General features: G+C 41.7%; 1 long non-coding RNA gene across 1 annotated transcript in view; it reads left to right on the top strand.

The window, feature by feature from the left end:
• Positions 1 to 27,043, top strand: part of LOC143032020 (uncharacterized) — a 322,508-nt gene that overhangs the window by 217,898 nt on the left and 77,567 nt on the right. The gene's annotated exons all lie outside the window — the stretch shown is intronic.

Here is a 27,043-nt window from a genome sequence, read left to right as displayed (position 1 = left end):
TCTCCTTATTACTGGAACAATGCAGACGACAGGTCCGCCCGTGAAATGGCTTTCTGTGGTTACACAACTGGTCTCGAATTACAGGAGCAGCCTCCTCCTCGCTCGATGATCCAACCTAACGAACCAACAAACGCCTTCATTCCTCCTTTCCTTCCTTTCTTCCTTCCTTCCTTCCTTCCCGCAGGAACAACCTTCCACAGAGGTGCGTCCACTTTTCTCCCCAAAATTCCTGCGCCCTCCCTCCCTCCCTCCCTCCCTCCCTCCTTCAATCCTTTGCTGGGTCCGGAACATGATTGTAACGAGTTAACTTGGCGAGTCGCCTCCTGCGTCCTTAATTAATAAGATATTGAGGAGTTGAAGGGGAGGAGGGGAGGCGTTAGAAGGTCGGTCCTGCGTTGGCGAACAATGTGTGTGAGTGTGTGCATGTGTGTGTGTGTGTGTGTGTGTGTGTGTGTGTTTCTTTTTTAACAAAATAAAACTTTTCAAGAAATTTTCTTTATCTGCAAAAAGGAAAAATAATGTACTTTGCAACTAAATTATCCCAGTCTTAAACACATTCTTAGCAAAAACTTCTTCATATCACGTATAAATTGGAATAAAATCATACTCCTGCTATTTCTAGTGAGTCTTGGTCCAAAATCTTAGTCTTCGTTCACTTCCTTTTGGATTTTATTTTTTTCAAGTCCATTCAGATCGGACGTTTGAATTTGGATTCAATAACAATTAAGGCAGTGTTTTTTCAGATAGATAGATAGAATGATGGATAGACTTGAAAATAATCTGATTGGTGAAAGGGTGGAAGAAGAAAAATCCTACCTTGCTTTTTGTAGTATCCTAAATAAAGGCTATGACAGTAACTATTTCATTATCAAAGGTAAAGTGTGCTAAATCAAGGAACAAAACTATAATGAAGTGAAAATCGATCAATACTTGGCAGGTACTTCATCTCGACTACAAAGAAAGAAATATCGTGACTCCTCTGAACGGATGAAAAAAAAAAAACATTGTAGAAAGATATCCTTCATGAATATAGCAACGTCGTTGATTATTTGCGGGCAATAGCCCATGACCTAGCTTTATAATTTTAAGTAAACCAATTTATAGTTCTAAGTTTAGTTGAAAATTATTTGTCATTTTCAATAGTTCTGTCAGTAAAGAATTTTAACTATTCTTGATAAATACTACGAAAAGAAATTCTTCATCCTAAATAAAGGTTATGAAAGTAATTATTTCATTATCAGAGGTAAAAGTATGCTAAATCAAGGATGAAAACACAACCTAGTTATACATTTCAAACTAGAATATTTCTATCTTTCGATGAATTGTGTATATCGATGAATTGTTGTCGGTGAATTCGCCGGATCCCAAAATATACATAATTATTTTCATTATTTTATATTTCTTATCGTTAAGGGAATTTTCGTTACAAATATTCTTATCTTTTAATAATTGTCGTCAAACTTGCGTAGCATCTAGGTGCAGACTTGGAAATCCAATATGGCTGACCTCCAGGAGGGTAATCAATCACACTGGGCTATTATTCCTCCGACATGCTACCTCCAACCTCCATTTGAATGTAACTAGAATAAGACTTCGCTTATTACAGAAACCTAGACATCCCAAGCACAATTCAACAGTATGTCTAACATCCGTATCTAGATTTACACAATCTCTTAGTTCATCCTTCATCTTTGCTAGATGTAACGGAATATTTGAATATTTGAATTTTGTAACCAACGTCGTTTTTGACTCGAACGAACTCTCAACGGTCGTCGACGCCCAGTGGGATAAGAACATAAGAACGAAGGAGATTGCAAGAGACCATGTGGCCTACACTAGGCAGTTCCATGTCCATTAAAACCTGTCATCCCCATGCATAAAGTTGTCTAACCGTTTCTTAAAACAACTTAATCTAAATTTGTCCAGTTTAAACCTATTGCTGCGAGTCCTGACCTGTGGTCTTGATATGATGACCTTGCCTGTGTCGAATCCATGACAGAGTCCCATAAGGTCATAATCCCATTGGTAAAAATCCCACGCCAATTAACCTAGGCCTATATTCATTAATGAATTTATCAAATGAAATTATACTTTAACATATAGTGTTTATTAATACTATCAACATCCTGGAATATTATGTGTGGGATTATGAACAATGGGATAATATTGACTATGGCATTTTGATTCGTGGGATTTTGATATATGGTTACAAATTTTAATTGTTCAAATCTCCAAACAACAAATGATCTTTCCGTCATATGCTGTTGAATATGTCCTTAGAGACGTCTAGATGTCTGCAACGGAAGTCATATTGTCGTTATTCAAATGGAGGTTGGAGGTACATTTGCTATTGTGTTTGCGAATTTTGATGATTAACATTATATCATCTTGATACTTGGTATCTTTATAATTACTTTTGTCGATTAATTTGCAAAATTAGGTTCTTTAAGGAAGAAGGAATCAAATGAAGACATTGTATTTGATGTAGATACTTTGCAGTAAATGAAATGCGCCAAAAAGGGTGAGTTTGGACAAGAAATATTTACATTTTGGTGGAAATATGTTGTCAGAAATATAATCTATGTGTAACAACTACTTAATCATGCAACTATGCTCATGCATGGATGACAAAAGACTAATTTTTAGATTCTCACATTGGGAAATACGTCATTAATCCCACAATGCACCGCGCTCCATTGCCGTCATTATTTTCATGGCGTCGATAGAAAACGCTATTTTTGTATATATACATTTTAAGTTTCCTGATTATCTCTATCGAGATTTTGGTCCTCAAAATACAGAAATATGTTTTCATCGCCAAAAGTCAAGGAAAAAGTTGCCTACGCGCGATGACCATACACAAGGACCGAAAAATCTTCCCGCGCTCTGATGCCGACGTTATGACGTCACGTCGCATCAAAATCCATCATATTTTCTATAATATTGTTAAAACATCTTTCTCTCCACGTGTTTACAAAATTTCTCAGAATGTTTCGTTCGACACAATTGTCAAAATTCATCGTCTTTTAACGTTTCTCTCTACATGTATTTAAGGATTTTCTCAGAATGTTTCGCTCAGTTTTAATAAGAACGCAATTGTCAAAATTCATCGTCTTTTCTATATTCTTAAAACAGTTTTCTCTACACGGCTTTCTCAGAATGTTTCGTTCAGTGTTACGTAAGGCCACGTGCTGACCTGAGAATTTCGCCCCTTGATACCATGACATCTGGATTTTCCTTTCACGTCGTCTTAAACTAGGCAAAAACACCGTCGATCTCCATCTTCAAACTAGGCAAATAAGTGTCGATTTCCATCTTCACATTTGGCCAAAATACCGTCGATTTCCATCTACACACCTAGCCCAAAATACCGTTGATTTCCATCTTCACACTAGGCAAAACTGCCGTCAATTTCCATCTTCACACTAAGCAAAAATGCCGTCGATATCCATCTTCACCAGGCAAAACTGCCGTCGATTTCCATCTTTACACTAAACAAAAATACCGTCGATTTCCTTCTTCACACTAGGCAAAGAAGCCGTCGATTTTCTCCTTCACACAGGACAAAACTGCCGTCGATTTTCATCTTCACACTAGGCAAAACTACCGTCGATTTCCTCCTTCACACTAGGCAAAAATGCCGTCGATTTTCTCCTTCACACAGGGCAAAACTGCCGTCGATTTTCATCTTCACACTAAGCAAAAATACCGTCGATTTTCTCCTTCACACAGGACAAAAATGCCGTCGATTTTCATCTTCACACTAGGCAAAAATACCGTCGATTTCCTCCTTCACACTAGGCAAAACTGCCGTCGATTTCCATCTTCACACTAGGCAAAACTGCCGTCGATTTCCATCTTTACACTAAGCAAAAATGCCGTCGATATCCTCCTTCACACAGGGCAAAAATGCCGTTGATTTCCATGTTCACACTAGGCAAAAATACCGTTTGACTAACATTTTTTCAAACCTGGTTTGACCGTGTGAATAGTTTTTCAAACACGTTTGACAAACCGCTTGCCAAACCTAGTTTGTCCGTGTGAATGTGTTTTCAAACAAGTTTGACAAACCATTTGTCAAACCTGGTTTGATCTTGTGAACGGTCTTGCAAACACGTTTGCCAAACCTTTATCAAACCTGGTTTGCTCGTGTGAATGTATTTTCAATAATGTTTGACAAGCCGTTTGTCAAACCTGGTTTGACTGTGAGATCGGTTTTTCATACACGTTTGACAAACCGTTTTTCAAACCTGATTTGCCCGTGTGAATGTGTTTTCAAACACATTTGCCAAACCGTTTTTGAAACCTGGTTTGACCGTGTGAATGCATTTTCAAGCACGTTTGACAAGCCGCTTGCCAAACCTAGTTTGCCCGTGTGAATGAATTTTCAAACCCGTTTGAGAAACTATTTGTCAGACCTGGTTTGACCGTGTGAATGTTTTTTTAAACATGTTTGACAAACCGTTTTTCAAACCTGGTTTACCCGTGTGAAAAAGAGGGCAGCGACCCGTACTCGGCAGCCAGACATAGGGGGCGGCGACCCGTCTTCGGCACCTAGACATAGGAGGCGACGACCCGTCTTCGGCAACCGGAAGAAGGGGGCGGCGACCCGTCTTCGGCAGCCAGAAGGAGGAGCGGCAACCCGTGTTCGGCAGCCAGACAGATGGGGCGGCGACCCGTCTTCGGCAGCCAGACGGAGGGGGCGGTAAACCGTTTTCGGCAGCCAGAAGGAGGGGCGGCGACCCATCTTCGGCAGCAAGACAGATGGGGCGGTGACCCGTCCTCGGCAGCCAGACATAGGGGGCGGCGACCCGTCTTCGGCAGCCAGACATAGGGGGCGGCGACCCGTCTTCGGCAACTAGAAAACGGGGGCATTGGCCCGTCGTCGGCAGCCAGACAGAGGGGGCGACGACCCGTCTTCGGCAGCCAGAAGGAGGGGGTGGCGAACCGTCTTCGGCAGCCTGACACATGGGGCGGTTACTCATCTACGGCAGCCAGACATAGGGGGCGGCAACCCGTCTTCGGCAGTCAGACAGAGGGGTCGGCGACCCGTCTTCGGCAGCTAGACATAGGGGGCAGTGACCCGTCTTCGGCAGCCAGACATAGGGGGAGGTGACCAGTTTTCAGCAGCCAGACAGAAGGGGTGGCGACCCGTCATGGGCAGGCAGTCACAGAGAGCGGCGACCCGTCTTCGGCAGCCAGACAGAGGGGGCGGCGACCCGTCATGGGCAGCCAGATAGAGGGGGCGGCGACCCGTCTTCGGCAGCCAGAGAGAGGGGGCATTGACCCGTCTTTAGCAGCCAGACAGAGGGGGCGGCGACCCGTCTTCGACAACCAGACAGAGGGGGCGGCGACCCGTCTTCGTCAGCCAGACAGAGGGGACGGCGACCCGTCTTCGGCAGCCAGAGGGGGTGGTGGTCCGTCTTCGAGAACCAGACAGAGAGGGCGGTGACCCGTCTTCGTCAGCCAGACAGACAGGGCGGCGAACCGTATTCGGCAACCAGACTGAGGAGGCGGCAACCCGTCTTCGGCAGCCAAACAGAGGGGGTGGTGGTCCGTCTTCGAGAACCAGCAGAGGGGGCGGCGACCCGTCTTCGTCAGCCAGACAGAGGGGGCGGCGAACCGTATTCGGCAACCAGACAGAAGGGGCGACGACCCGTCTTCGGCAGCCAGAAAGAGGAGGCGGCGACCCGTCCTCGTCAGCCAGAAAGAGGGGTGGCGACCCGTCTTCGGCAGCCAGAAAGAGGGGTGGCGACCCGTCTTCGGCAGCCAGGCAGAGAGGGCGGCGAGCCGTCTTCGGCAGCCAGACAGAGGGGGCGGCGACCCATCATCGGCAGCCAAACAGAGGGGGCGGCGACCCGTCTCCCGGGCGTCTGACCGGTAAGGGGAGATTGGGATGAGTCGGGCGTCTGACTGGAAGTCTACTTCTCACAGAGTTGGTCGACGTTCGTTCCGCAGATCCTGTGGAATCCCAAGACAGAGGGGGCGGCGAACCGTATTCGGCAACCAGACAGAGGGGGCGGCGACCCGTCTTCGGCACTCAGAAAGAGGAGGCGGCGACCCGTCTTCAGTAGCCAGACAGAGGGGGCAGCGACCCATCATCGGCAGCCAGACAGAGGGGGCGGCGACCCGTCTTCCGGGCGTCTGACCGGTAAGGGGAGATTGGGATGAGTCGGGCGTCTGACGGGAAGTCTACTACTCACAGTGTTGGTCGACGTTCGTTCCGCAGATCCTGTGGAATGCCAAGGGCCAAATGGTCCCCCCCGTGAACTCGAGGAACTGACTCGTGCAAAGGCCCCCCCTTGTCCGCACAGTCTCAAAGTCCACTCGGAGATGTTGAAAAGAAGGGAGGAGGATGCAAGAGACCATAGGGCCTACACTTGGGAGTTTAATTTCCATTACCACCTGTCTGGTGGCTAGGCAGGAGTTTGGGAACTTACATAAGAACATAAGGAGAGCATAATAACATAAGAACATGGAGAAGGAGGCTGCAGGAGACCGTAGGGCCTACACTTGGGAGTTCCATACCGTTGTCTAGGCAGGAGTTTGGGAACAACTTACATAAGAACATAATAACACAAGAAAAGTATAATAACATGACGAAGGAGGCTGCACGCAAGAGACCATATGGCCTACACTTGGGAGTTCCATCATCACCTGTCATCTCCATCCATCCAATTCTTGCCCCTTCCTTTCTAATTAAATCGAAATTGGTCCAATCTAAACCCAGTGCTGCTGCATCAGTCTGCTGCAAGTCCTGCTGCACTCCTCCTGCCTTAATAGGATGACCTTGCCTTGTTGGTGGCCTATTGTCCCTCCCTCCCTCCCTCCCTCCCTATTTCCCCTCCTATCCTCCCTCCTCCTCCTCCCTCCCTTCTTCCCTCCCATTCTCCCTCCTTCTCCCCATCCTCCCCTTCTACCTCTCTCCCTCCTTCCCTCCCTCCCTCCCTCCCTCTCCCCTCTCCCATCCTTCCCCCTCCCATCCTCCCTCCCTCTCTCCCTCCCTCCCATCCTCCCTCCCTCCCTCCCTCCCTTTCTTCCTGCAAGGCCCTACCTTGTGCCTTACCTGGCAAATGTTGGGTCCGAGTTTGATCCTGAGCGTGCAGGACGTGGTCAGGACGTCGCGTCGTGGAGGGGGAAGGACGGGTTCAGAAAAACCACGTGGCCCTCCCCAGGGCCGCTGCTGCCACCGCAGCTGTACACAGGAGGGCGACGGGGAGGGGAGGAGACCCGTTGTCGCCGCCGTCAAAGGAAGGTCGAGGGTCAGGTGGACGAGGAGGACCACGACGAGGAGGAGGTGGTGGAGGAGGAGGAGGAGGAGGGAAAACACATGGTAAATAAATAAATAGATAAGTAAATAAATAGATAATTGCGTGTGTGTGACTTTGGGCTATTTTAATGAAAAAATATAGAAACCTAATTTATTATGAAGAATAAAAGATTAAGCATGATTTTTGCCAGTCTATCATAATTATCAGCTGTTGTCTAACATATTACAATGTGACGTCATGTCGCGCGGTCGTGAAAACATTTCACATAATATACTAAAATGGGCATAATTCACCCATGATATTGGGCTATTTTTATGAAAAATCATTATTAATATAATTTTATCATGGATAATAAAAGATTAATCATGTTCTTTGCCAGTCTAGCTGCCTAGCAGTTTTTAGTTGTCTAATATATTCCCGTGTGACGTCATGTCGCGCGGTCGTGAAAACATTTCCCATAATTAAATAAAATGGTCATAATGTAGGTTATTTCAATAAATAAGGTGGTTAGTGATGAAGAGGCATTGGCGTTCACACGTTGGTTTATTTCAAAGCACAAAGGAAATATGCACAAGCACTCTCACTGTCACTCGTCAACCTTTCTCAATGCTGACCCGCTTGGAACTCTGCCTACGAGACATGACCTCACGCTGGAATAGCGCACCCAAGGGCAGTTGCCAATAATTAATTTTCTATATTTATTCCTTCCACAGAAATTTACATACATCCAATTTCAGTTATACAATAATTCAATTTTGAGAATAATAATCTATATCCCATTTATTCAACTTTCGCATTATGAATAAAATGATATTTAACTTTGTAATTAGAAAATGGTAGTTAGCCAAAGTTCCAGAAGTTTCCCTGTCACTCACATACGAACACACACACATGACGCATCACTTTTTACGTTCTATATTAATGCAATAATTTTAGATTCTATAATACAATACTGATTCAACCATGACAATGGGCTACTTAATGAAAAATATATTATAAAAACCTAACTTATCATGAAGAATAAAAGATTAAGCATGATTTTTGCCAGTCTAGCATGATTTTTTAAATTATTGCCTAATATATTCCCGTGTGACGTCATGTCGCGCAAGCGTGAAAACATTTCACACAATATACTAAAATGGCCATAATTCACCCATGACATTGGGTTATTCTAATGAAACAACATTATAAAAATCTAAGTTATAATGAAGAATAAAAAATTAAGCATAATTTTTGCCAATCTAGCATAATATTTAGTTGTCTAATATATTCCCGCGTGACACCGTGTCGAACAGTGGTGAAAACATTTCACATAATTGCACTAAATAATTTATCCATGACATTGGGCTATTTCAATGAAAAATATTATAGAAACAGATTTTTCTTGAGGAATAAAAAATAAGCGTTATTTTCGCCAGTCTAGCATGACTTTTAAGTTGTCAAACATATTTCCGCTTGAGAATTTATTATTTTTTGTCCGTACTCTGAACGTATCGCGTAATGTAGGCCTATGTGTTTTTTTTTTTTTTTTTAGCTAAAACAGTGTCTTGGCGATATTAGGTTATTTTATGCTATATTCAGGTTTACTCTGGTAAAGTGAAGAGTTACTTTGGACAGGGCAGACAAACAATGCATGAATGCAAATCTAAATACGATAATTGGAAATCAAGGATATATTTGGAACTATATATGAATTTAAGACTAAGTATGTAATTGGAGATTAGGAGACGGGATCCCACGAGTGTTGTTCCTTCGCTGTATACTACAATGAGGTAAATATAATTAGGTAAACGCACACACGGCTTTCGTCCTTTCACTCTCATCTCTCCTGTTGACTGACGCGTTGAGGCTGACTTGCCCGGCGTTGATGTAGACCCACTCTTGTTGCACGGAGTCGTGCGCCCGCTTGACGCTCTACAAAAATTGATATTCCAGAGAGAAACTTAGCATCCTTATTTAAAACTATAACAAAAAACATTTAAGATATATTTTACCAGGGAAGGGGAAATAGTATATGTCAAACATCCTAAGAAATAGAAGAAAATAAATATAATTCCTGCGACTATGGCTGTCGTCCCCATTTTCTACCTCTCTCTTGCCATCCACCTTAATTAAAAGTCGACATTTTAGTTCATTCACCGACATTCTTTCGGGTCAGAGGTAACGCAGCATTTTTATGCTTGGGGATCAATGTCCACTCAGAAAAGAATGCTAATTATTTTCATTTTCAATAAAATCGCCCTTTTTCGTTAGATAACTTACATGTTTCTAGTACCGTAAGGATTCTAAGTAAAACAATGAATAATGATAATAATCATAATGGCAACAATAATTATAATATTAATAACAATAATAATTAATAAAATTAGTAGTGTTAATGATAAGAACAATGATGATGATTGATAATAATAATAATGATGATGATAGTAATAATAATAAATGTTGACAATAATAATGAATGTTGACGGAGACGACGACGACGACGACGATAATAATGATAAATGATGACGGAGACAGTGATGATGATGATAATGATAATATTAATAATGATAATAGTAATAAAACAACATCAACAACAACAACAATAATAGTAATAAGTACAAAAAATGTCGATAAAATACTTCTTGACTGGACTCCCCTTGACGATGCCGTGGACCATGATGGCGTCAAACGTCTCCTTGACGAAGCTCTGGCTGGTGACGTGACGTCGCACAAGAGGTATTGTACTGCTGGTAGGTAGCCCGCGGGGCCCGAGTGGGCGGGTGGGTGGGTTCCCTGGGTCCCCCCCCCCCCGACAGGATGACGTTGGCCTCGCCCTACGTACCCCCCCCCCCCCCCGTAGAGCCCCCCAAGGTCTTGCGGGAGAACCTGCATGTTGGAGGACGAAAAGGTTGGGTGTCACACGGTCAAACCCGGTTTGACAAACGGTTTGTCAAACATATTTGACAAACACCTCATTCACACGGTCAAACACCGTTTGGCAAAGGGTTTGTCAAACGTTTGACAACCAAATGCCCCGTTCACACGGTCAAATCCGATTTGTCAAACACGTTTGACAACCAAGTGCCCACATTCACACGGTCAAACACGTTTGATAAACCGTTTGACTATGTATATGGTCCTTGATGTAACGTGTGTAACGGATGCTGATGTGCGAGTGTAACGGGGTTATGGATGTATATGTAACGGGTGTTGTGTGTGTAACAGGTGGTGTTGTGTGTAACGGATATGGACGGGAGAAATTAGCCCAAAAATGAATTAGACTGCAAGCAAGGGCGTAGCCAGAGGGGGGCCAGGGGGGCCATGACCCCCCACCCCCAAATTAAAAAAAAATCCATTATGGAGTTATTGAGCATATTTAACATTTTCTTGGTAACGTGGGAATCTTTGCAACACCTTCCACTAGAGCGCAATCTGGATTTTATTCTTGTCAAAATTCTTGTTAAACTTTTACAAAAAGTATAAAACTTTTTATGTGACCGATTATAATTAACTTCTATTTAATGGCAGATTGCGATTTTGTTGTGCCAAGGTTTGCAAAATTGCACGAAGTGTGAATAAAACATTATTTGAGTGAGAAATGAGGAGGTGAGGAGGAGAACAGGGGTGGAAAGGAAACTGGGAGATAGGGTTGATGAAAGAATATTAGGATGGTTTGGACACATGGAAAGAATGAGTGAAGAAAGACTAGTAAAAGAATTGTGGAAGGCAGAGGTGGAAGGAGTGAATTTGAGGGGGGGGGGTCCTAGGATGAGATGGATGGATGGGGTAAAAGGGGCTTTACAAAAGAGAGGAATGTCTGTAGAGGAAGGACGGGAGAGGACAGAAGATAGGGGTGAATGGAGAAGGGTTGTGTATAGATGATGCTGTGATGCATGAGGTGGAGCGGATGGAGGATGGGGGTGAGGAAGTATGTATGAGAAAAAATTTGACGCAGCCCGAAAGGATTTCTCCCCGTCTTCTCCTTTTCTCTATGAGGGGACGGAGAGGGGGGTCGCCGAATTTTATGAAGCGGCCTTGCTGTGGATGTGCTGTGTCTTACGACACTGCTTCTGACCAAGGGCAGTGGACAGGATGCAGGGATGACCCGTCATCCAGGAGGAACCAAGATAGGAGGGAGGGAGGGAGGAGGGTGGAGGGGAGTGGAGTATATCGGAGGTGAAATGGTGTGGGAGTGATTTCTATGCCTTTTTCTTTTTTGCTACCCCCCGTGTAAGGGGGAAAAAGCCTTTGGTATATGTATGTATGTATTATTATTACTATCATTATTATTATTACTATTATTATTATTACTATCATTATTATCATCATTATTATTATTATTATCAATATTATTATCATTATCATTATCATTATTATTATTAGTATTATTATTATTATCATTATCATTATTATTATCATTAATATAATTATTATTATTACTATAATTATTATCATTATTGTTATTTTCAATAATAACAATATTATTACTTTTATTATTATTATTATTATTATTTTCATGATTAGAGCGTTTGAGTAATTTTAGTGTTGTTAACCAAATCTTACATGGTGTCCTCGTACGAAAGAGATGAAAAGTCTTATAAATCACATGTAAATCTATGTAACTAAAGATAACCTGGAGCTTTTACCGTTATTCAATAGACGAAGGATCTTGTTTAGATATCTTGCGAATGAATATTTTCACTTCAGGTTGAGTAGAATTGAAACAAATATGTCGTTTTCTCTGAAGCAGCGGCCGATTTTTTTTTTTTTTTTTGTGTCTTTGCCGGCTCTTGAAAAACATATTTGAGGCTTGAATATATAGATTACTGAGTCTTGTAAGATTTAGGCAGCGATTTGATTAGTTATATGAGGTGGTGCGACGATTATGAAATCAATAGCTTATATTTCGGGAGAGACCAGTTGCTGAGTAGTTTGCCTTTCTTGAGTCTAGCTCAGAAGTCGTCGTCAATCAATGGTGGACCACGCATATTTCTGAAATGTACATATTACTTTGAGAATATACACTAGAGCATAAAAACACATGCATATAACGCGAAAAATTTCACTTATAACAGAGAATACAAATATGCACCCATAAAATACATGATAGTCACATAATAAATATATATCATGGATGTGACGTCACACATTTTTATGAAATGCAGAAGCTCGTGACGTCATGTCGTTCTTCCTTACGCTCGGCCACTTCCAGACAATGTAAAACTACGTTGAAAATATATATTAGAGCACAAAAAACACATGCATATAACGCGAAAATTTTCGCTTAAATAGAAAATACAGATATACACCCATATAATACATGATAGTCACAAAATAAATATATATCATGAATGTGACGTCACACATTTTTATGGTGTCGTGTCGTTCTTCCTTACGTTCGGCCACTTCCAGGCTATGTAAAACTACACATCACCATGAAATTAAGTTTTCACCTTCCATTACTTATACACTTATAAGATATAACACATAATTTGTACAGGTCGGGCTCATATACATATATGTACATATATATACACACACACACAGACACATACACACACGTATAGACCTAGACAAAATCTGGAAATGGACTCAGAAGTGAGAGGTGGAATTCAATATCAAGAAGTGTAGTATAAAGGAGTTTGGAAAAAGTAAAAATAGAATATCAAGAAATTATAAAATTGGTGAAGAAGAAATAAAAAAAAATGAACTCGGAAAGAGACCTTGGAGTAATAATCAGCAAAGACATGACACCGGACAATCATATCAATAAGATAGTCGGAAAAACTTTCAACCTACTAACGTCAATGAAAGTGGCATTTGACTACTTGTATGAGGAAATTATTAAAAAATATTAGTTACACTAATAAGACCAAAACTGGAGTATGCAGCAACACTATGGACACCCAGTACTAAAAAGAATATAAGAAAATTAGAAAGAATACAAAGAGCAACGACAAAGTTGTCATGAACTCTCTCCAAATAACATACGAACAAAGAAGAGAAAGAGGAGATCTGCTGACTATTTATAGAATCATGAGAGGAATGGAAGTCCTAGATATATATATAGATAGATAGATACACAGACACACACACACACACACACACACACACACACACACACACACACACACACACACACACACACACACATATATATATATATTTGTGTGTGTGTATGTGTGTGTATTCACTTGGTCTTTGGATCACGTGTTGGACTCGTGATCGACAGCTATTTCCCTCCTGGAAGAGAGCTCAGAGGGGCGAGGATCGAACCCGGACCTCCGTAGTGGCAGGCCAGAGCTCTAACCACAGCGCCATGAGAGGTGTGTGTGTGTGTGTGTGTGTGTGTGTGTGTGTGTGTGTGTGTGTGTGTGTGTGTGTGTGTGTGTGTGTGTGTGTGTGTGTGTGTGTGTGTGTGTGTGTGTGTGTGCACTAGAACATAAAGAAATAAATGTCATACCTTGAACATATGTCAATGGCCAGAGCCAGCCAAATAATTATATTTAACATGAAGGCATATTTTGTCATAATATTTCCCCGCCGATACACGCCAAAGGATGTTCCGTAGCTTTGGTTCAAGAGGGTAGGAGAGGGTGTCTTTCCCAGGCCTTCCGAGAGTCTGTGTGGAGTTCATCTCCGTTCTCCGCTTGATGAAGTTATGCTCGGTTAGGGGCGAACCGACGTTTAGGTGTTGGGTGCCTCTTGATGTTCGGCGGCAACATTCCTTGGCTCGAGGATCTCGTAGGCGGCTCTGGCCACGGCTCTTCTACGAACTCCCAGGAGTTCGTCGAGGAATTTATAGAAAAGGTCCAGTTCCTCAAGGACCAAGATGGAAGTGTTTATGTCCGTGTCCTGAGGTACAAGTTGGAATCCTGCACCACAATGAAGACTACTCTGCCCGAGGAAGTGGCAGACATCCTCTTAGGTAGGCAAGGGCAGGTGACAACAGAAGAACAGGAAATGGAATGTGAAGGCAAAATTAAGAAAGTGAATGGGAAAAATAATAAAGAAAGTAACGAAAAAGTAGAGACTATTAGAACAAATGGCGAACAAGGTAAAACAACCGAAAAGGAAAATAAGAAAGATAATTATCAATTTGATATTGAAAAGGCTAAGAAAGTTATAAGTAAACTGAGAGCAATGTATGATAGTACAAAAAGACAGGAAATTGAATTTGAAGACAAATTTCAGAAAATGAATGGAAATAATGATATAGAAAGCAAGGAAAAAGTAGAAGCCATTACAACAAATGGAAAACATGCTAAAAAGGCTGAAAAGGATTGGGAAAGGATTAATCAAAGAGACGCAATGGAAAAGAATATGATCACATAGAAAACTGAACAGGAAATGAAAAACAGAAAAATAAATGAAATCATTAATGGAAAAGATGATAAAAAAAGTTAAAATTATCAATGAGGCAGCAAAGAACGATAAATTGGTTTGTGAGAAAATTGAATATGAGGAAAAAATTAAGGCCAATGTAGAAGAGGAAAAACCAATAAATGATGGAGAAAATATCAATGATGATAAAGAAGGAGAATGGATTCAAGTCGAAAAGAAGAAAAGGAGCAATAAGAAAGAGGCAACTACCGCGCCCAAAACTTTAGTACCAGAGAGGAAAAGACACGCCGACAGAAGGCATATGGCTCAAGATGGCAAACCAGTGCCAAACGCCTTCAAACCCCAAAGGATACAGAAAGACACAAGGCAAGTCGGGACTGCCAAGCCTTCCATTGTCTATAATCCTCAGCAGCAAAAGGAATAGCTGCGACAAACCCCGGTGACCGGGCCCCGGGTTATACCAATTCCTGCCAACTGGCATAACAGGCAGTGTTAGGCAGCGCCATCTAATACCAAAGAAAGCACCAAACTTCTTGGAGTCACTGAACCTCAACAGAAAAGGGATAAGGTCTGCCATCCTCCGGTGACTGCCCACCGAGTTATACCAACTCCAGTTAACTGGCACAAAAGAATGGAGTAGACAGCACCCACCTCGACCGAAGAAAGGCCCGTCCACATGGACAAATAGGCCTCAGACATGGGGGTATTCAAATCCCTCATGAATAAGTTGTCGCCCAAGAACTTTGAGAAGATATCCCATCAAATATCGGACTTCCTCATTGAACACCCGGGCACGGTGGAAATGGGGGCCAATTCAATCGTCGACTTTTCGACCAGATAGCAATTTTACTCGCGAACTTACGCGCAGCTATCAAAAATGTTGACTGGCACGATGGACAAAGAGAGAACGGAAGTCTTTAAAACCCGTCTGGTTAGCTAGTGTCAAAGCTTATTCCAACCAAGGGAAGACACAAAAGCCTCCTCTGAGAGCGAAAACCTGTCCCGCGAAGAACGGGCAGAAGCAGAGCTCTAGAAAATTTCTTATAGAAAGCGGTACGTTGCCTTGTGTGTTTTCATCGCAAGCCTTTGCCTCGAAGACCTTATCCCAGTGAGAAGAGTCGCCTAGTGCACTCAGTTCCTCCTCACGAGAAGAGACGAGACCTCTTTGGAGGCAGTCTGTGCCATTCTACAGGCAGTGGGTCACAAGATGGACGAGGTAGCTCAGACCTCACCCATCGGAACCCAACAGGTCTAGAAGATCTATTCTTCAATTAAAGAGATTGTTGACAAGAAGGAAACCTGCAGTCGTCTGAGGTATCTCCTAGTAGATATTCAGGAACTCAGAGATCGCAAATGGCAGCCAAGAAATGCCAAAATTTAATTAGATAGAAAATGGCCGTTAATAGTAACCGTGGGTATTCGTAAAATTAGAGAAATTCGTAAATGCGGAATCGTGAATCGTAAGCGTAAATCGGAAGCATAAATCGAAAGCGTTATCCGTAATCGCAAATCGTGATTCTTATGTTATCGGAAGTGAAAACGGTAATGGTATTAGAATGGTAACGGCATTAGAAATGGTAATGGTAACAAATGTTATCTTCGAGGGTTTCCCTCAGCTGAATAAAAAGTTCTGGCAATAGGATTCGTTTTAAAAAATAATAAACAGATAAATAAATAAATGAATAAATCTATGTATATAAAAAATAAAGTTTTCCAGTTTTGAAAGTTTCCTGGCGTTTTTATGATTTTTATGACCACCTTTCGAAATTCGGCAAAAATGTTCCATTGTGTAAGGAATCTGATTGGCTGAGAGAGTGGTGACGTCACGGCAACGTAGACAACTGATTGGCCGAGAGTGGTGACGTCACGGCAACGGAGACGACTGATTGGACGAGAACATTGACGTCACGGCAACGGAGACGATTGATTGGCCGCGAGCGAAGGGCAGGGAGTACAAGAAAGAGTTTTTATGACCACCTTCCGAAATCCGGCAAAAATGTCCCAATTTGTAAGGAACCTGAATTAGGATCCGTTGATATTCCTGCTTCAGCTTGCAATATTAGTGAAGAAGCCGCAACGGCAATGATCCTGCCTGATTACGACTATGCCGTCGACGAATCGGAATCAGATGCGTCGGTCCCCCTTAAGGTTTGGGAAAGGACTTTCCAAGAAAAAGAAGAATTAAAGAAGGAGAAAGAAGAAATAAAACAAGAACTAAAGAAGGAGATCATAAGAAATATTTCAAAACGGGATGCCGATGAGTACATCGAGAGTGTCCCATCGAAAAAAGAAAAAAGAAAAAGAAAAAGAAATTAAAGAGACCTTAAGGTTTGGGAAAGGACTTTTCAAGAAAAAGAAGAATTAAAGAAGGAGAAAGAAGAAATAAAACAAGAACTAAAGAAGGAGATCATAAGAAATATTTCAAAACGGGATGCCGATGAGTACATCGAGTGTCCCATCGGAAAAAAAAAAAAAAATGCTCGTGACCTCAGTCAGTCCGCTCGTGACCTCAGCTCGTTTTTCTGCACAGACACCAGCTAGCGAATACCTGTGAAATTTATATCTCCGAATAGTGTTAAGTGATTGTGTTGTGTTTTTGTATAAGATAAAGTGTAGTGTTCTATTTAAATTTAAAACAGTTTTTTGTTACTGTACTCCAAAGGTAGGAGAAATAGTATAAGGTAAGCAGAGTAAGCTTCGCGTATTTAGTTTATTAGAGACCGCTTTGATTTTGTTGTTGTTGTTGATTTGTATTTTCTCTTTGCCGTTTTTATTGCTGAAGGAGGAGCGAAATGGCTTGTGAAGGTTGCGTGAACCTAGAGGTCCGTCTCAGGATGTGTGAGGAGGAAATTCGTCTTCTCAGGAGTGCGCTCCGTGAGAAGAGTGAACCCTCCCCACAACCCAAAGAGCGTTCCACTTCTTCCCCTACTGTCACTGCCGTGAGCGAGTGGCGCTCCGTGGGGTCCCGTTTGTCGAGCCCGCGTTCGGTAGACGTGTGCCCTGTGGAGCAACCGCTGGCTCTAGCCAATCGTTTTGCTCTACTGGAGGATGAAGTGGCTGAAAACCAGGAGTTCTTGGTGGTGGGGGACTCCATGGTGCGAGGCTATGACGACATCCCGCAGCGGAAGACTAAGCGACGTTGCAAGCTTGTATGTCAACCGGGCCGTGGGATCGCCGACTGTACCCAGTCCATTAGGGAGCAAGGACGGAAGAACACGGTTACGATTGTTCATACGGGTAGTAACGATGTAGGTAGGGTGAGATTAGAGGAGCTTGTTCGGAATTACAAGGTCCTCCTTCAGGAGATGAAGGAACGTGGGAGCCGTCACGTAGTCTGTGGGATCCTCCCGAGGATCTACGCAGGCTCGTGTTGGAACAGTAGAGCCATAGGGATCAATGATAGGATATCGCAGTTGTGCACACAATTGGGATACCACTTTCTTGATCCTTGGTATCTCTTTTCTAGGCGCCATGACCTTTACGCTTCTGATGGGATCCACCTTACCCGCAGAGGCAAAGATGTTCTTACAAACCTCATCGTGGGAGTTTGTAATGAGCTAGCTCCTTTTTTAGGGTAGAGGCCCAAAGGGAAGGGGAAATAGAATGTGCATGGGAAAACAGTGTAGAGTATAGCATTAATGTAGAACAATGTGCCAGTATAGGACAAAATATAATTTTAGGATATAATGTCGGTAGAGGACGAAATGTTACATTAGGATGTAATGTCATAGGACAAAATGTCGCAATGGGATGTAATGACAGTGGAGGACAAAAGATCACGATGGGAAGTAATGATAGTGGAGGACAAAACATCACGATAGGATGTAATGATAATGGAGGAGAAAATGTCACAGTAGGATATAATGTCAGTGGAGGACAAAATATAATTTTAGGAAGGGATACCGGACAGAATGTCAATAAAGGCCAAAATATCATTGTAGAGTATAGCATTAATGTAGAACAATGTGCCAGTATAGGACAAAATATAGTTTTAGGATATAATGTCGGTAGAGGACGAAATGTTACATTAGGATGTAATGTCATGGGACAAAATGTCGCAATGGGATGTAATGACAGTGGAGGACAAAAGATCACGATGGGAAGTAATGATAGTGGACAAAATATCACGATAGGATGTAATGATAATGGAGGAGAAAATGTCACAGTAGGATATAATGTCAGTGGAGGACAAAATATAATTTTAGGAAGGGATGCCGGACATAATGTCAATGAACGACGGGAGGCCGGCGTGAATCACGGTGACGTAGGGGGACAAAATGTACAAAAGAGATCGGATGACCGTGATCGACCAGATGACCGTGATGGGGGAAATGTTAATTTTGATGGGAGAAATGTTAATGAGGCATCGAATGTCAATGAAGGACCAAATAATGATATAGAGCAAGGAATAAATAAAAATTAAAATGATAATGTATGACATGATATTGAAACTCAAAATGTGTCAAAAAGAAATAATCACGAGTTTCTTAAAGCCATGTACTTTAATGCTCGTAGTATTAGGAACAAATTTCAAGAAATACAGGCGTATGTCAAAAGCGAAAATCTCGATATGATAGGAATAACTGAGACATGGTTAAATGATGCAGAGTTCGAAGCTGAATTTGATATTGCGGGATTTAAACACTTTCATCAGGATAGAAACCACAAGAAAGGTGGGAGTGTTCTGTTGTACGTTAAAAACAATGTTCACGCTTGTGTTTTAGAGAAAGTGAAACAAGATGCATACGATAGTTTGTGGGTTGAGTTAACCCAATCAAATGGACAAAAAAATGAATATAGGTGTAATATATAGGCCAAAGTTATTTTCATTAGCAGACGACAAACTGTTATTTCAAGAACTGTCTAGTTTCTGCAATCGCGATTTATTGATAATGGGTGATTTCAATTTTACTGACATTGATTGGATGACCCTTGAACATGGCCATATAGGTAGTCGCTTGTTTGATTTTCTTGGTGACAATTACTTAATTCAGCATGTAAAAGAGCCCACAAGATATGGAAACTTACTCGATCTTTTGATCACTAGCCGCGAAAGCATGGTAACTGATGTAGAAGTCGGTGAATCTGTTGCAAATAGCGATCACAACCTAGTTAGATTCAAACTCCTAAACAATTTTAGAATAGATACTTGTTTCTAAAATACCCGATTTCAGTAAAGCTCAGTTCATGGGACTACGTCAGGAGCTTCAGCTTACAGATTGGGAGGCAAAATTAAACGAAAGACCTGTAGATCAGATGTGGGAAATATTTCAAAATAAGCTCACTAAGATGATTCAAACTTACATTCCTTTTAAGGACAGAAGTCCCCCAAATCAGGCTCGCCCAAAGTGGCTCGACAAAGAAACTGAAAAAAGTATTGGTAAAAAGAGACAGGCTTATAAGAAATATAAGTGCTCGGGTGCATCTAATGACTGAAAGTTATGTATCAATACAGAGATATTTAAAAAAGACAATACGAAATGAACATCGCTGATAAATCCAGAGAGAATCCCAAAGAATTCTATAGTTACATTAGAGATAAAGGTTGTTAGGAATCACATTGGTCCACTATTATCTGCTGACGGTCAACTTGAATATTCAAATGAAGGAATGTGTAATATCTTAAACAATTATTTGAGCTCGGTATTCGTAAACGAAACACCTCAAGGTGAATTCCAAACTGAAACCTGTGAAAAGTCTAGGGTAAACTTACTACGGTAAATATAACAAAAGAAAAAATTAAAAGGTGTATAGACAAACTCAAAGTTAATAAAACACCAGGGCCTGACGGTTGGCATCCAAGAATCTTAAAGGAAATGAAAAATGAGATTGTTGTTCCATTATAAATTATTTTCAAGAAATCCATCATATCCGGAGATGTCCCAAGAGAATGGAAGCTAGCTAACGTTACTCTCATATTTAAAAAAGGTGACAAAAAGAAACCAAATAACTATAGGCCTATAAGTTCGACTTCAATCGTAGGAAAAATAATGGATACTATCATCAGAGATGCTATCGAACATCATTTAGAAAGTAACCGTTTGATAAATGATAGCCAGCATGGTTTCAGACGGAAACGTTCTTGCGTGACTTACTCGAATTCTACAACAGTTATCTCGAATTATGACAAAAGAAACAATATAGATTTAGTATATCTAGACTTTGCAAAAGCTTTTGATACCGTCCCACACGAAAGACTACTTACTAAATTAGCTTTGCATGGAATAAGTGGTAGCCTATTAGGTTGGACTAGTAATTGGTTGAATGGTCGAAAACAGAGTTGTTTTAAATGGAAAAACTTCTGGATGGAAAAGTGTTGCAAGTGGAGTTCCTCAGATTTCCGTTCTTGGGCCACTTCTATTCATAGTATATATAAATGATATAGACCATGGACTAAAATCTGTTTCCAATTTGCTGATGATACAAAACTGTGCGGAGTGGCAAATGATCACTCAAACCAATTAGATATTCAAGAAGATTTAGATCAATTACAGCAATGGTCTGAAAAGTGGCTAATGAAATTTAACACAAGTAAATGCAAGGTAATGCACATAGGTAAAAACAACAGTAAGTACGATTACAAGTTATTTGGAAATTCGTTAACAAAAGTGGATAGTGAAAAAGATCTCTGCGTAATTATCAGTAACGACCTCACATCATCCAAGCAGTGTATTTCAGCCTCTGAGAAAACAAATAAGATTCTAGGACTGATTGCGCGATCTTTTGATTTCAAAAGTCCATCACTCATTAACAAGCTATATAAATCGTTAGTTCGTCCACATTTGGAATATGCTGTTTCCGTATGGTCACCGAATCTCATTAAAGACATTAACAGACTGGAAAAAGTACAACGGCGAGCCACAAAACTGATTCCAAATATTAAAAATAAATCATACGAAAATCGAATAAAACATATGAATCTGTTTTCCCTAAAAAAGCGTAGAATCAGAGGTGGCTAGATTCTAAAGGGAATTGACAACATCAAAAGTGACAAAATGTTCACATTGAATGAGAATCAGACAAGAAACAATGGTCTCAAACTATCCGGAAATAGATTCAATTTGGAAGTAGGTAGAAACAACTTTGCCAACCGTGTAGTTAATGAATGGAATAAACTTCCTGCACAGGTAGTGCAATGTGGTTCAGTTCGAAGCTTTAAGACTCATTTAGATAAACACCTAAGCAAGATGCTGTAATGATTACAATTTATTTTATATTTGTTTTTGTTTTGTTATCATTTGTCTGTTTGATTTTCATTTATTAGTTGTCAATTTATTATTTACTGTTTACCTGTTTGTTATTCAACTATACCTATGCATTTATTTATGTATTTTGTTTGTTGCATACATTATTGTAGTTTCTTATGATTTTTTTTTCGCATCCGACCTAGATATGGACCAAAAGGTCTCCTGTCGGCATGCTCCGCCTTTGTAATCCTTTGTAATAAAAAAAAATTGATGGTTTGTACGGAGCTGCCTAATGTAGGCCTTATGGTCTCCTGCAGTCTCCTTTATTCTTATGTCCTTATGTTGTATGTGTGATATAAAAAGAGTCATTAAAATATTTTAAAATTTTGAACTGTTGTGGTATTTTTCCATTAATCTCTTTGGTACGAGTCAGATGATCGCGGGAAGCATCAGCTGCCTGATGCACGATGATGCATCGCCATACTCGTGTTATGCAGCAGCATTACTCGTTCTCTTCCACTATGACTGTTATAACCACAGAAAATATGATCAGCAGGCCGATTCACAGAATTTTGGAGTCACTCGGCCACAACTGCAAAATAGATATAACCATGACGCAGATGCCGGCATCCTCATGTAGGTATAGGGACAGTTTCCCACATTTTCCGCCATTGTCACTTTATCACATACAAGAGGACAGCTTCCAACATTTTGTTAATTTCATGATCATTATCAATGTGCGCCAAGGATAATGTGACTTATGGATATCACAATTCAAAATCAGAAATCAATATATGAAAAGAAAAATATTAATGAAATTGAAATGCCCATTATTATGGAGTCCTATATCAATATATAAAAGTATAATTATTTCGGTGATTTATAATTATATACAAAAAGGGGTTGCAGTTTGATAACAGTTACTCAGTAGTGAAGGCGACTGCCATATCTTTTCACGCAGCTCCCGACCCCACCCACGAAGAATAGTCGAGTTAGACAAAAGCCTTTATTGGCTTCACTGTTGTAACTAAGATAGAACTTTGTAAATCACATGGTAGAGCGGTCAGTCCCCGTTCCCTCGGGTTTGGGTACAAGTGCTGTGGGGAAGTAGTAGGACGGACGGCAGGAAAGAGACTGCGAGTACTGCGGTATGACCAACTCCTCCTTCACTACCTCGGTCAGAGTGCAACAACACTATCGCCCTGAGAGGAGGAAAACCAATCGACGACGCGGCCCACGAAGACCGGAGGAGACTGCAAGAGGCCATTACTATGAGTACTGCCCTGCTGTCTAAACGATAACCTTGGCCCGTTTGAATATATATTAGATCACGTCGCCCTCTTCGTTTTTCCAGTGCAAGTTAAGGTGCATACACATCTCTACGTAATAGATTGTTATCCAGTTCTTCAATCAGCAGTGTTAAGTATATTGATATAGGCTAGGAACAATATCCAACAAATCCTACATTAGCAATCAAACCCCACATGTCTTTACATCATAACCGATGTTCTTAAACAGCTTTAGTATGCCTGTGAGCAAGACTTCTATTTCACACATGTCCAATCCTGGATGAAAAAAAAAAAAAAAACACCAGTACTGCTATCACTCACCACTACTTCCTACATAGAACAGGACTTTTAAGTAAACCACAGCTTGTGAACGGTCAGATCGTAAGGAGTGGATTTCTGGATTATGAAACCAAAACAGATTAGTTACCCCTTGATAGAGCTTATGATACACTTACACTTAGATGACTTCTGTCGGTGATCGACGCAGCTAGACTGGGGTCCCACTGTGACCAGGCAACTCCCTCACATCAATGGTCCAATCGATCAGTCGGTTGGCGTTGGGGCTGGTGTATCCTGGTGTTGGCGGCTGCTCTGTCTGGTATTTTGGCCAACCATATATCCAGATGTTTTTTGAAGGTGTCTGGAGACACCCCTGTTATGTTTCTCAGTTGCGGCGGGATGCAGTTGAACAATCTTGGCCCACTGAACGAGAAGCTGTTGTGTATTCTGGACTTGATGCTCAGTGTTGATCCAGGAGCAGTCCTCACATAGCACAACCTCCCTCTTCTTTGGTGGACTGTTTCTCGAATACAAGTGTTGGGCACCCTCTTTTCTAGCACCTTCCAGATGTAGATGATAATATAGCGTTCCCTGCGCCGTTGGAGATAAAACAGCTGCAATCCTTCTGCCTCTCCCAGTAATTCAGTTCCTGGAGCCCATGTATTTTGCTAGTGAAAGTCCTTTGGGGCCCTTCAATCTCAATAATTTCTGATATTTTCTAGGGACACCAAAGTTGGCAGCAGTATTCTAGTTGTGGTAGAACTAATGATTCCCACAGGGTTAGCATACACCTTGGACTTCTTGTCTGGAAGGTACGTAGGATCCACCCTGATAGATGCCTTGCTTTTAATGTTGCTTGATTGATGTGATGGTAGAAGGAGGCATCACTGTCCATACTCTCTCCCAGATCTTTCACTATGTCCTTAGCAATGATTTCTTGTTGGTCACACTAATACTTTGTCGAGTTCTTGAGATCTAGATGGTGGCCATAGCGTAAAAGCTCAAACTTGTCTCCGTTCAGTGCCATGTTGTTCTCCTCTGTCTACCTCAGGATTTCATTAAGGTCTTGCTGTAGGTCATCGGCATCTTGTTGTGTGCGGATCTTCATTTCCATTCGCGTGTCATCGGCGAAGGATGTAGCTGTAGAGCGTTGAAGGTCTCTGTCTATGTCCCCTATCATGATGAGGAACAGTAAGGAACCCAGTACAGTACCTTGAGGGACACCGCTAATAATACTGCTTGCCTGTGAATGATTTCCTTGGACGTTGACTCGCTGTTTCCTATCAGATAAGAAGCTGTGCAGCCATTTACCTAGGACTCCACATATTCCAAGCGCTCGTATTTTGTGTAAGAGAATCCCATGATCCACCTTATCGAACGCTTTTGCAAAGTCGAGGTATATGACATGGTCGTTGTCCCCATCTTTGGTGTCGTCCAGTATTCTGTCATAGTGAGCGGGTAGTTGCGAGAGGCATGAGCGTCCTTGTCTGAATCCATGTTGGCCATTGTTAAATGCTTCTATGGTTTCCAGGTAGTTAACGATTGCTTTCCGCACTACCCTTTCCATTGTTTTTATCAAATGGGATGTTAGTACTACTGGTCTGTAGTTTCTGGTAATGCCCTTGCTACCCCGTTTGTGTATTAGGGTGATTGTGCCATATTTGAGGGCTTGTGGCATATGTCCTGCTTGTAGAGACATAGTCCATAGCAGTTTCAGGGGTAGAGCTAGCTGAAGTTTACATTTCTTTAGCAATTGGGCATGAAAGCCATCTCGTTCTGCTGCTGCATTTGATGCGATCTTGTTGATGGCCGCTATTATTTCTTGTATAGAGATCTCTACTGAAGATAATTGGTGTGGCGTCTCCTGGGGTTCGCTGAAGAAGGTGTGTGGATCGATTACCTTTCGGTTGGCTAAACACACTCTTGTATTGCTGTTTGAGCAACTCTGCTATTTTGAATGGGTCGCTCTCGATTTCCCCAGCTGGATTTATATGTGGTCCTATGGTTGGTGTACTCTCTAGTTTCTTGTTAGCATATGAGTAAAAGACTTTGCTATTCATTTGAATATTAGAGATTGCTCGTAGTTCCCCTTGAGCCCTCTGGTCTTTGTAGGACTGAATGTGTTTTCCCTCGATTTCCTCGAGTTCTCTTTGAATATTAGTAGTGGTTGGTAGGTGGGTGGTCTTTTGGAGTTTGACTTTTAGCCTTGTTCTCTTCTTCATCAAGTTTTTCCTGTCTCTTGGAATAATTTTTCTTCGTTTTTTAGTATTTGTTGGTTTAGGAGGCATCTTCTCTGTAGGATGTCCAGGGCTCCATCAGCGTCTTTGTCTTGGAAAAGAGTTACCCAGTCGGTCCGGCCTAGTTCTTTTCTAATCTCGTCCCAATCTATATCTTTGCTGAAGAAATTCAGGTCTTGGAGAGAGGAACAAGGGAAGTGTGCCTTTTGTTGAGCTATTTGTTGTTTAGTAAAATGCGTTGTCATAACTTTGATAAGACCGTGGTCAGACATTGTTGTCTTGGTAACTTGATATGCATGTACTAGATCATAGTTGTTACTGAATAGTAGATCAAGTATGTTGTTGCCTCTTGTTGGAACTTCAATGAATTGCTTGAGATAGGCTATATCGGCTAGGCTGATCATTTCCATTGCTTGCCTCTGTTCATTTGTCGTTCCTCCTCGTATATTCCTAGAGGGCCAGGTTATTATTGGTAAGTTAAAATCGCCTGCAAGTATGACTTCAGTGTAGGGGGATGGCAGGTGATGAAGGAGTGGTTGTAATTTTTCTTAAACTTCTTTGAACATTTCCCCTGTGGTGTTTGATGGTCGATACAAGGTTGCAATGATTAGGTCGAGCTTCTTTACATGTACAGCTGGCAACTCTGTTGTTTATTTGAGAAGGCAGTAAGAACTTCGGTGTTTGCTGCTAAATCCTCCCATAAGTATGATGCTACCCCTCCATGACTTCTATCCACCCTATCAGCTCTGAATAGGGTGAAATTCTGAATATTAATTTCTGCATCTAGGATAGCTTCGTTAAGGTGAGTTTCTGTGAGGGTAATAAAGGTAGTCCTCTCTTCTGCTGCCAACTCTTCGAGCACTGGTACTTTACACTGGTTGCTTTGTGGGTAAAGCCCTCTGATGTTACCCACAAAGAAACAGTTTAGTGGCAGCTCCACCTCCCCATCAGCTAACGTTCGTGGTCGTCCGCTTGGACTAGTAGCCTCGTCATTATTATTTGTGACTGTTTTTCTAGTGCTAGCATTCGTTCCATGAGACGCTCTAAAAAAGCACTCTGGTCTGCTGTGCATGTTGCTGGGGCTAGGGTGATATTGGTCTAGCGTTCTATTACTGAATCCTGGACCTGGTTTATTTGCCAGCTTTTGTCGGCACCAGTGCTAGGTATATTTGGGTCAGTTGGTGGTTGTGATGTGGTAGGTTTGTGTGGACCTGGAGCTGCTTGTAGTCGGGAATGAGTTATAGGTTGTACCTTTTGGTCATTATCCATTCCTTGTGGTCTCTGGGTCTGGGTTTCCTTTACGTGAGGGAATCTGCAGTTCCTCTGGTGGCATGTTCCCTTGTGGAGAGAGCGTCTGCATACAAAGGGGTGGAAGTTAACACATTTCCATCCCAAAGTGCATCCGGACCTCTTGTCTAGCCCATGCCTCATAAACTTTTGGCAGATTTTTGGAT

Source organism: Oratosquilla oratoria, chromosome 12, assembly GCF_046742065.1.
Source record: "Oratosquilla oratoria isolate Oo_2021 chromosome 12, ASM4674206v1, whole genome shotgun sequence".
Taxonomy (NCBI): Eukaryota; Metazoa; Arthropoda; class Malacostraca; order Stomatopoda; family Squillidae; genus Oratosquilla; species Oratosquilla oratoria.
This window is presented reverse-complemented; position numbering and strand designations above follow the sequence as displayed.